At 37.3% G+C, this 12,625-nt stretch overlaps 1 protein-coding gene across 16 annotated transcripts in view; it reads right to left on the reverse strand.

Moving 5' to 3' along the window:
* The window catches only part of LOC100338257 (WD repeat-containing protein 64), a 193,177-nt gene that overhangs the window by 123,852 nt on the left and 56,700 nt on the right, over nt 1-12,625 (reverse strand). The gene's annotated exons all lie outside the window — the stretch shown is intronic.

Consider the following 12,625-nt stretch of genomic DNA (forward strand, 5'->3'; position numbering starts at 1 on the left):
TTATATCTCTGCCCAAATGTTACCTACTCAAAGCATTGTCTGCTGACCAAGCCTCTCAAAAATATTGCTTCTCTTCACTCTCTATCCCTCAGCCCTATATAATTTATATAATGTATTATTTGATTATTTATTGTCTGTCTCACTGGAATATGAGGTCTGTTAAAGCAGAGAGTTAGTCTGTTTTGTATACCATTATATCACTACCTGAAATAGTTTTGGGTCACTGGTAGGCAGGCAATCGGTATTGTTGAGAATTTTAAAATGCAACAGATTCCTCTCATTTTTTCCTCTTATCCAATAGGTCACCAGTTCTTAAAAATTTTGCAAGAAACTGTCCTCTTTCCTTGGTTAAGTTCAAACATTCATTAATTCTCTTCCAACATATTTTCGTATCTCCTATAGTTTGTCTACCTTTTCTCAGCTTAGCTTTTTCCAGTCCGTTCTCCTCTTTGCCACTTGTGTAATCTGTCAAAAATGTATTTTTAAAACTAAAGTATTCAGTGGCTTCCTACAGCTTTCAGGTTAAAGTCCCAGCTATTAGCATGGCATACAGATCTTTTAATGTTTGGCCTGTTTATCCCCATCTCTCCCAACCCATATCCCTCCTTGAAGCTTCAATCATACTGAACCACTTAATTTCTAGAACTCATCATCTGTTTTTTTTTCACATCCATTCCTTTGCAAATGCCATTTGTTTAATGCATCCACTTATTTACTCCAGTCCTACTCAATTCAAAACTCAGCATGCTTGGCATTTCCTTCAGGAAGCCTTCCCCAATTTTCTCCCCAAAAAGTCCCACCTTCCAATGCTCTGAGCACTCTCTTATGCTCCTTTCTTACATTTACATCATGACATTTATCACCCTCTGTGGGAATCACTTATTTCTTTTCTTCCTCATTGGATAAGATATCAAAGACCTAGACTTACTCATCTTTAGATTCCCAGTGCCTTGTATATTGTTCAATAGAGTAATTCATTGAAAAGTAGTTGATAGACCAATGAATATTCAGACTTTTCCTCTAGAGTTTCTTCTAGAATAATCTTTGTAATTGTGCTCAAATTATAGAACATCAGAAAAGGAATATTGGTTATAATAATGAGCAATCATAGTGTCTTGTAAAGACACATCTTAACACATAATTAAAATGCAATCAATACAAAGATTGAGACATGAAAAAGAGTACTTAAGCCATTCTTGGAAGGGAGGTGTCTAGGAAAAGTTAAGAAAATTCCCTTGAGTAGGTATGAGCTATGTTATCCTTAAAGTAAGAGTGTGGGGGGAGGGGCAAGAAGGAGGCATGTTCTAGGCCCTAAACATGTACGAAGTCCTAGAACTCACCCAGAAAGCAGCAAGAGTTTAGTGTTATAGGAAGCTAAGTTTAGGCAGTTAAAGGGATTAAGCAAAGGTGTATGCATGAGCCATGTGATGTTCCCACATTTTCCTTGTTGAATATTATAGTTAGTGGTGAATTAAGTCTGTGAATATATGATTTAAAATTATGTCTGCAAAAATTATGTCTGATGAAAGGAAGTGTGCAGGGGGAGGGAGGGAGGAAAGTGTGGTTATCTTTTGGAAAAATACATATGGAATGCATGAAATCTGTTCTCTTTATATTAATTTTAAAAAAGAACTACACAACTGAATATGCCAATGTAAAGTTAATCTTTAACAAGGAAGAAATAAGCCACTTAATCAACAGGTGGACTTAGTGTGTTTTTTGTTCTGTCTATAGCTTTTCTTGTTCATGAAATCACTGCCAAATTTAGTTTTTACTCCCCTTTATAAAACTTCTTGTTCTTATTTCTGGGGACCGTTTTTATTATTTTTTTTTTTGACAGGCAGAGTGGACAGTGATAGATACAGAGAGAAAGGTCTTCCTTTTCCATTGGTTCACCTCCCAATGGCCGCTGCGGCCGGCGCGTTGGCTGATCTGAAGCCAGGAACCAGGTGCTTCTCCTGGTCTCCCATGTGGTTGCAGGGCCCAAGCACTCAGGCCATTCTCCACTGCACTCCCGGGCCACAGCAGAGAGCTGGACTGGAAGAGGAGCAACTGGGACAGAATCCGGCTCACCGACCGGGACTAGAACCTGGTGTGCTGGCGCTGCAGGTGGAGGATTAGCCTATTGAGCCGCGGCGCCAGCCACTGGAGACCATTATTTATCACACCCTTTTCAAAAACTCTCATGTCTATAATACTAAAATATTTAAGTGACCTTTAACACATTCTGCTTTGCACTGTTATCACCCTTGCCAGTGGTGTGCCAGGAAAAGTCCAATATTCAGCTGGGTCCAGGGAAGGTGATGGGCCATTGTTTTGTAAGGTTTGCTTTCCATGGAATAAAGATTCATACCATGGCTATGACATGTCTGAACATGGAGTTGAGGAGAGATTTGTAATTGCATGCCACTATATAGTATTTCTATGTTCTTGAAGTTGTAAAAACCTCAAGAACATAGATGATGGGGCCGGCACTGAGGCATAGGGGGTAAAAGCCACTGCCTGCAGTGCCAGCATCTCATATGGGCGCCGGTTCGAGACCCAGCTGCTCCACTTCTGATCCAGTTCTCTGCTATGGCCTGGGAAATCAATAGAATATGAGACAAGTGCTTGGGCCCCTGCACCCACATGGAAGACCTGGAGGAAGCTCCTGTCTCCTGGCTTCAGATCAGTGCTGCTCCAGATGTTGCGGCCAATTGGGGAGTGAACCAGTGCATGGAAGACCTCTCTCTCTCTTTCTCTCACACACTCTCTCTCTCGCTGCCTCTCTTTCTCTCTCTGTGTAACTCTGACTTTCCAGTAAATAAATAAATCTTTTAAAAAAGAACATATATGATAGTAAGTTTTAATAAAATAAGTAGAAAGTGATAAGCTTTGAGTATTTATTGCTTTTGTTTTTGCTATAATGGTAAGTTTATATGACTTAATTTTTAACCATAACCATATTAAACAGGCTTGCCAAATTCCTGAAATCTTACTAAGTCAGCCATGAGCTAACTCCAGAATACCACTGATTTTATGTCTGTATTTCTTATTTTCCCACTTAAATTTTAAATATTTAAAGACAGTGGTTATGATTTAAATACATTTGTATTGCCCACAGTGATTTACTAAATACTCAATGGATAAGTGATACATTTCTGGATTAAAGGTTAAATTACATGACCAGTGTAGGTTTTGGATTGCCACATTATAGTTATGTGTACTGAAAATATTTACTCTGATAAAATCACGGCTTCACATTTGCATATCTTTGAAATGAAAACTATTTATCTGTATGTTGACACAGAATACATGTCTTCTACAGGACCGCTAGGGCATATTATATTTATAGGTGTTTTCACAATGCTTCTTTATCGTTATGAATGTAACATGAATTACTAGCCCAGAACAAAATCAATATAAAACTGATACAAGATTACATATTTTTTTTTTAACTTTTATTTAATGAATATACGTTTCCAAAGTACGAATAATGGATTACTATGGCTTCCCCCCCATACCGTCCCTCCCACCCACAACCCTCCCCTTTCCCACTCCCTCTCCCCTTACATTCACATCAAGATTCATTTTCAATTATCTTAATATACAGAAGATCAGCTTAGTATACATTAAGTAAGGATTTCAACAGTTTGCTCCCACACAGAAACGTAAAGTGAAAAATAATAGATGATTTTTTTTAATGATGATGAAATCAGATCAGAACTATTGTCATGTTTAATCCCAGTGAGAGTCAAGTTGGGAGTTGATAGTTTCTTTTCTTTTCTTCTTTTTTTTTTTTTTTTTTTTTTTTTTTTTTTTTTTTTTTTTACAGAGGATCAGTTTAGTATGCATTAAGTAAAGATTTCAACAGTTTGCACCCCCATAGAAACACAAAGTGAAATATATTATTTGAGTACTCGTTATAGCATTAAATCTCAATGCACAGCACATTAAGGACAGAGATCCTACATGAGGAGTAAGTGCACAGTGACTCCTGTTGTTGACTTTACCAATTGACACTCCTGTCTATGGCATCAGTAGTCTCCCTATGCTCCAGTCATGAGTTTCCAAGGCTATGGAAGCCCCTTGAGTTCTCCGACTCTTATCTTGTTTAGACAAGGTCATAGTCAATGTGGAGGTTCTCTCCTCCCTTCAGAGAAAGGTACCTCCTTCTTTGAAGACCTGTTCTTTCCACTGAGATCTCACTCACAGAGATCTTTTGCCAGAGTGTCTTGGCTTTCCATGCCTGAACTACTCTCATGGGCTTTTCAGCCAGATCTGAATGCCTTTAGGGCTGATTCTGAGGCCAGAGTGCTATTTAGGGCATCTGCCATTCTATGAGTCTGCTGAGTATCTCACTTCCCATGTTGGATCACTCTCCCCTTTATTTATTCTATCGGTTAGTGTTAGCAGGTACTAGACTTGCTTATGTGCTCCCTTTGACTCTTAGTCCTTTCATTATGATCAATTGCGAACTGAAATTGATCACTTGGACTAGTGAGATGGCATTGGTATTATTTATTTGAAAGACAAAGTTACAGAGAGAGGTAGAGCCAGAGAGAGAGAGAAGTCTTTCATCCTCTGGTTCACTCCCCAAATGACCATAATGGCCAGAGTTGAGCTGATCTAAAGCCAGTGCCAGGAGCTTCTTCTGGCTCTACTATGTGGGTGCAGGGGCCCAAGGACTTGGGCCATCTTCTACTGCTTTCCCAGGCTATAGCAGAAAGCTGGATCAGAAGTGGAGCAGTCGGGACTCAAACCAGCACCCATATGGGATGCCAGAGCTGCAGGCCGGGGCTTTAACCAGCTGCACTATAGCACCGGCCCCACATCTACTTCTTAATTAAATGTTTTAAGAGTGCATGTCTTTAAAATGCTGGTGTATAATCATTAGCAGTTAATTATGTTGCAAAAACTAAATGAAGCTGCAATTAATTATGACACATAAATGACATCTGTGGAATCTTATCCACTGTAAAGAAATGAAATTGTTTTTAATGTACTGTGAAAAGCTTTCAAGTCATCTCTCTGTGTAATATGTTATACACTGATATAAATAGTTTTTTCTAAATGAGTTGAAAATATGTCTTTCATGAAGTTTGCACTTTTTTGTAAGCCTAGAAGCTTTGATTTTAATTTTGTTTAAAAATGTTATTTATTAGAGAGAGAGAGAGAGAGAGTTTCATTTGCTTGTTCACTCCTCAAATGCCAGCAAGGGCTGGGCTTGAATTGAGTTAGGAGCCAGAAACTCATTCTATGTCTCACACATGGGTGGCAGGAACCCAACACTTGAGCCATCACCACTGCCTCACAGGGTCTGCATTAACATGGAGCTGGAGTCAGGAGCCAGAGCCAAGTAGAAAACCCAGATAAGACAACAGGAGTCAACATGTGTCTTCAGCATTAGCCTAGATTTCATGCTCACTGCATGAAGTCTATAGTTTTTGAGAAAATGTAGGCCATTGTTTTAGAGGTTTGATATTCTGTTCTTCTATTACAATTTCTAATTCTGTTATTCCATTGCTTAATTAGAATTTAAAGAAATCCTGGCTTTATGTATGCAGAGGCTATTTATTTTTCATTTCCCAATATTTTGCAAATTTTAATAAATAATATGAGAGGACCTAGAAGTCATCATTGTGCTTTGTAAGGGAGACAAATAGACTACTTTTCATTTTTCTTAGTACTACTTTTAGTTATACTCTAAATATAAAGGGTGAAGTAAGCAGAGATATCTAGCTAAGAGTTTTTAATGGTTTAAAAGCAAGATTTATTAGAGTCAGAGACCTCCAGCCAGAGTGGCATAGAGGGGGAATCCAAGAGAGTCAAAACCCGAAGGGGGAGGTGGTACTGGAGCACAATTTTGGGGGAGAAAAGAACTTGACAATCAGTTACAAGGCAGAGGAGAAAATCATGGAAAAACCAGATTTGCAGTCTTTTATCCTTTCTGGCTTGTTGATGATAAAACAAAGAGCCATCAGAAGGGTGGGATACCTAATTTGCTTTGCAGTAAACTGGGAGCTCAGAAGGAGCTTACTATTCTCATGATAAGATTGGAAGCTTGGAGTAGATTAACATGGCTGAGTAGGGAGGGAGCTTGCTGCTTGAGTCTAGGAGAAGATAGTTTTTAAAAAAGTGGAAAGAGTGCAGTCTCAGAAAAGAGTTAGAGAGAAAACAGCAGAGGAAACTCTACATAAATTGGAGGAACACAGTGAACCTATGTAGAGGGTGCAGAAACAAGATGAAGGAAGACAAAATGACACCACCAAAAGAACATAATACCTCAGTACTAGATTGTGAAGTTGATGATATTGAAGCAATACCAGAAGTGGAATTCAAAAAATCAATCATAAGATTACTTAGATAATAAGAACAAAATGCATGAACTAATGAAATCCATAATGACATGAAAGAAAATTTCTCCCACAAAATTGAGATCTTAAAGGGAAATCAAAATGAAATCTTGGAAGTGAAGAATTCAATAGAACAAATAAAAATATAGTGAAGAGCCCTAACAACAGAATCAGTGAAACAGAAGAAAGAATATCCAATTAGAAAACAAAGCACAGGAAATCATATAGTCAGATCAAACACAAGGAGAAGACATTAGAAAACTATAAAACACTTTTGGAAATCCACAGGATAGTATCAAATGACCCAACATACAGGTTCTATGAGATCCTGAAGGCATGGAAAGAGAGAAAGGATTAGAAGGACGTTTTGTTCACTCTACAGTCCTCCGCTCTACCAGCTGAGCTATCGAAGGGTGCACTCCAATTTAATCCCATCAAGGTGGCATGTACCAATGCCATCTCACTAGTCCAAGTGATCAATGTCAGTTCACAATTGATCATAATGAAAGGACTAAGAGTCAAAGGGAGCACATAAACAAGTCTAGTACCTGCTAATACTAACCGATAGAATAAATAAAGGGGAGAGTGATCCAACATGGGAAGCGAGATACTCAGCAGACTCATAGAATGGCGGATGTCCTAAACAGCACTCTGGCCTCAGAATCAGCCCTAAAGGCATTCCAATCTGGCTGAAAAGCCCATAAGAGTATTTCAGGCATGGAAAGCCAAGACACTCTGGCAAAAAAAAAAAAAAAAAAAAAAAAAAAAAAAAAAAAAAAAAAACAAACCTTAATGAAAGATCTCCACGAGTGAGATCCCAGTGGAAAGAACAGGTCTTCAAAGAAGGAGGTACCTTTCTCTGAAGGGAGGAGAGAACCTCCACTTTGACTATGACCTTGTCTAAACAAGATAAGAGTCGGAGAACTCAAGGGGCTTCCATAGCCTTGGAAACTCATGACTGGTGCATAGGGAGATTACTGATGCCATAAATAGGAGTGTCAATTGGTAAAGTCAACAACAGGAGTCACTGTGCACTTACTCCTCATGTAGGATCTTTGTCCTTAATGTGCTGTACATTGAGACTTAATGCTATAACGAGTACTCAAACAGTATATTTCACTTTGTGTTTCTATGGGGGTGCAAACTGTTGAAATCTTTACTTAATGTATACTAAACTGATCTGTAAAAAAAAAAAGAAGAAGAAATGATCAATTCCCAACTTGATTCTCACTGGGATTAAACATGACAATAGGTCTGATCTGATTTCATCATCATTTAAAAAATCATCTATTATTTTTCACTTTATGTTTCTGTCTGGGAGCAAACTGTTGAAATATTTACTTAATGTATGCTAAACTGATCTTCTGTATATAAAGAGAATTGAAAATGAATCTTGATGTGAATGGAAGGGGAGAGGGAGTGGGAAAGGGGAGGGTTGCGGGTGGAAGGGACGGTATGTGGGGGAAGCCATTGTAATCCATAAGCCGTACTTTGGAAATTTATATTCATTAAATAAAAGTTAAAAAAAAAGAAGAAGGACTTTTTGGTGAAATAATAACAGAAAATTTCCCCTATTTGGAGAAAGAAAGGGGCATCCAAGTACAGGAAACACATAGAACTCCTAATAGACATGACCAGAAAAGATCTTCACCATGATACATTGAAATCAAACTTCCTACATTAAAATATAAAGGAAAAGATTCTAAAATATACACAAGAAACACTGGATTACTTTCAAAGGATATCCAGTTAGACTCACAGCAGACTGCTTATCAGAAATCCTACAGGCTAGGAAGGATGGTGAGATGGAGCAAGTCTTAAGAGAAAAAAAAACCTGTCAATTCTGAATACTATACCTGCAAAGCTTTCCTTTATGAAGGAAGGTAAAATAAAGACCTTCCATGAAACAGAAACTGAAGGAATTTGTCAGCACTCATCCAGCCCTGCAGAAAATGCTTAAAGATGTGATGCACACAGAAACACAGAAACATTGTCATCGCTATGGAAGAAGGTAAAGGAAGGAAAGTTCTCAGTAAAAGTACAAAGGAAATCCAAAGTAAAAAACAGGAATATTATGGAGAAATGGCAGGGCAAAGTCACTACTTATCAATAGTTACATTGAATGTAAATGGCCTCAACTTTCCAGTTAAAAGACACAGACTGGCTGAATGGATTAAAAACCAAAACCCATCTATGTGCTGCCTACAAGAAACACATATCACCAACAAAGCTGCATGCACACTGAAAGTGAAAGAATGGAAAAATATACTTCATGCTAACAAAAACCAAACAACAAAGAGCCGGTTTTTTGAAAAATTTAAAAGAAAATTGACACACCATTGGCCCAACTAACCAAAAAAAGGAGAGAAAAGACCCAAATCAATAAAATTAGAGATGAAAAAGGAAATGTAACAACAGACACCACAGACATAAAAAGAATCAGCAGAAATTACTACAAAGAGCTGTATGCCAACAAACTGGGAAACCTAGAAGAAGTGGAGATTCCTGGACACATGCAACCTTCCTAAATTGAGCCATGAAGACACAGAAAACCTAAACAGACCCACTAACAAGATGGAAATTGAATTAGTAATAAAGACCCTCCCAACAAAGAAAAGCCCAGGACCATCGATGGCTTCACTGATGAATTCTACTGATGAATAAGAACTAACTCTATTTCTTCTCAAGTTATTCAAAACAATTGAAAGAAAGGAAATGATCTCAAATTCTATGAAACCAGCATTACCTGAAAACCTGAAAAAGATGCAGCAGAGAAAAGAGAACTATCAATCAATTTCCCTGATGAATGTAGACGCAAAGATCCTCAACAAAATTCTGGCCAATCTAATAGAACAACACATCAGAAAGATCATTTGTGCAGACCAAGTAGCATTTATCCCTGGTATGCAAGGGTGATCCAACATTTGCAGATCAATCAATGTGATACAACACATTAACAAACAGCAGAAGAAAAACATACGATTACCTTAATAGATGCATAGAAAGCATTTGATAAAATACAACACCCTTTCATGATGGAAACTCTAAGCAAATTGGGTATAGAAGGAACATTCCTCAACACAATCAAGGCAGTTTATGGCAAACCCTTGGCCAGTGTCCTATTGAATTGGGAAAAGTTGGAAGCATTCCCAGTAAGATCTGGAACCAGACAAGGATGCCCACTCTTGCCATTGCTATTCAATATATTCCTGGAAGTTTTAACCAGAGCCATTAGGCAAGAAAAAGAGATCAAAAAGATTCAAATTGGGAATGAGGAAATCAAATCATCGCTGTTTACAAATGACATGATTCTATAAAAAGGGGATCCTAAAGACTCCACACCAAGAGACTATTGTAACTCAAGGAAGTGTTTGGCAAAGTAGCAGGATATATAATCAATATACAAAAATCAACAGCCTTTGTATACACAGACAATGCAATGGCTGAAAAAGAACTTCTAAGATTGATTTCATTCACAGTAGCTACAGAAAAATCAAATACCTTGGAATAAACTTAACCAAGCATGTCACAGATCTGTACGATGAGAATTATAAAACTAAAGAAAGAAATAGAAGAAGATACAAAAAAATGGAAAAATTTTCCATGTTCATGGATTGGAGGAATCAATATCATCAAAATGTCCATTCTCCCAAAGGCAATCTACAGATTCAGTGTGATACCAATCAAAATATCAAAATCATTCTTCTCAGATCTAGAAAAAATGATGCATGCTGAAATTCATATGGTAATACAGGAGACCTTGAATGGCTAAAGCAATCTTATATGAAAAAAACAAAGCTGCAGGCATCACAATACCAGATTTCAAGACCTACTATGGGGCAGTTACAATCAAAACAGCCTGGTACCGGCAAAAGCAGATGGATATACCAGTGGAAAATTCAGAAACTCTAGAAATCAATCCATGAATCTACAACCAGCTTATCTTTGACATGGCAACTAAAATCTATCTTTGGATCAAAGACAGTCTCTTCAACAAATGGTGCTGGGAAAACTGAAGCAGGACCTCTACCTTACACCTTACACAAAAATCTATTCAAAATGGATTAAAGATCTAAATTTATGACCTGATACCATTAAATTACCTGAGAACACTGGGGAAACCCTGCCAGACTTTGGCACAGGCAAGGAGTTCTTGGGAAAGATCCCAGAGTCACAGGCAATAAAAGCCAAAATCAACAGATGGGATTACATCAAATTGAGAAGCTTCTGTGCTGCAAAAGAAACAGGAAAGTGAAGAGGCAACTGACAGAATGGGAGAAAGTATTTGCAAACTATGCAACAGATAAAGGATTAATAACCAGAATATATAAAGGGACCAAGGAACTCCACAGCAACAAAACAAACAACCCAGTTAAGAAATGTGCTAAGGACTTAAACAGATATTTTTCAAAAGAGAAATTCCAAATGATCAACAGACACATGAAAAAATGTTCAGGATCACTAGCCATCAGGGAAATGCAAATCAAAACCACAATGAGGTTTCACCTCACCCCAGTTGAATGGCTTTCACACAGAAATCAACAAACAACAAATTCTGGCAAGGTTGTGGGGGAAAAGGTACCCAAATCCACTATTGGTGGGAATGTAAACTGGTAAAGCCACTATGGAAATCAGTTTGGAGATACCTCAGAAATCTGAATATATGATCCAGCCATCACACTCCTGGGAGTTTACCCAACATAAATGAAATCAGCAAATAACACCCTCATGTTTATTGCAGTTCACTTCACAATAACTAATACGTGGAATCGGCCTAAATGCCCAACTGAAGACTGGATAAAAACATTATGGGATATGTATGTGGAAAACTACACAGCAGTAAAAAAAATGAAATCCAGTCATTTGCAACAAAATGTGTGCATCTGGAAAATACCAAACTTAGTGAAATAAACCAGTCCCAAAGGAACAAATATCGTATGTTCTCTTTATCTATGATAACTATTAGAGCACCTAAAAGGAAATCTGTAAAAGTGAAATTGACATTTTGAGAAGCAATGACTTGAACAACCCTTATCTTGACTGTTGAGGAACAGGTTTTTAATGGAGAATGGGAGTGGGAATGGTAGAGGGATGAGGAGGTAGAGTGGGAGTGGGAATGGGAGGGCAGGTATGATGAGAAGAATTCTTAGAGTTGTATATTCTTAAAGTTGTACTGATGAAATTTGTACTCATTAAATAAATGATTTATTGGGGGAAAAATCTCTAATGAACAGAGATTTAAAAACTTTAACAAAATACAAAAAGTCTAACAACACATCAAAAATATCATCCACCATGAACAAGTGGGTTTTATCCCAGGGATACAAATCAATAAATGTGATATATTACATCAACAAAGTGAAGAATAAAAACCATATGATTATCTCAATAGTTGCAGAGAAAGCAATTTATAAGATACAGCATCCTTTCATGATAAGAACCTTTTAAAAATTGGGTTTAGAAGGAACATATGTAAACACAATCAAGGCAATATATGACAAACCCACAGTCAGCATTACATTGAATGGGGAAAAACTGAAAGTGTTTCCACTAAAATCTGGAACCAAACAAGGGCACCCACTCTCACCACTTGTATTCAATATGCTTTGGGTTGTTTTAGCCAGAATCATTAGGTGAGAAAAAGAAATCAAAGGCATACAAATTGGAAAAGAAGAAGTCAAATTACCACTGTTTGTAGATAACGTGATTCAATGTATATGGGCAAAATTGACATTTTGAGAATTATTATTGATATCCCTTATCTCTACTGGTGAGGAACAGTGTTTGTTTTTTATTATTATTTGTTGCATTCTTTACTTAGTGAAGGGTTAATCTTATGATTATAAAATAAACTGAAAGTATGTCATTGTTGAAGAATGGGATGGGAAGGGAGGAGGAGATGGGATGGTTTGCGGGTGGGAGGGTGGTTATGGGGGGAAGAACTGTTATAATCCAAAAGTTGTACTTTTTAAATTTATATTTATTGAATAAAAGTTTTCTTAAAGAAAGCAAGAAAAAAAAAGAAAGTATGTCATAAAAATTAAAAGAATGAATAAGAAAGGAAGGAGGGTAGAGGGTGGGAGTATGAGGGAGGGATGGAGGGGTGGGAAGTATCACTGTGCTCTTAAATTTGTAATATGAAATATGTTCCCCTAATATAAATTTAAAAATATTGAAAAGAGACTATTGGAACTAAAAAAAATTTGGATGCTTTCAGGGAGTGAGCAGGAAGGCACTTTTGACTTTGCTAAAGATTTTGCTTACTCAATTTCACTAGCTAAGATTTAATC

This window comes from Oryctolagus cuniculus, chromosome 13 (genome assembly GCF_964237555.1).
Source record: "Oryctolagus cuniculus chromosome 13, mOryCun1.1, whole genome shotgun sequence".
Taxonomy (NCBI): domain Eukaryota; kingdom Metazoa; phylum Chordata; class Mammalia; order Lagomorpha; family Leporidae; genus Oryctolagus; species Oryctolagus cuniculus.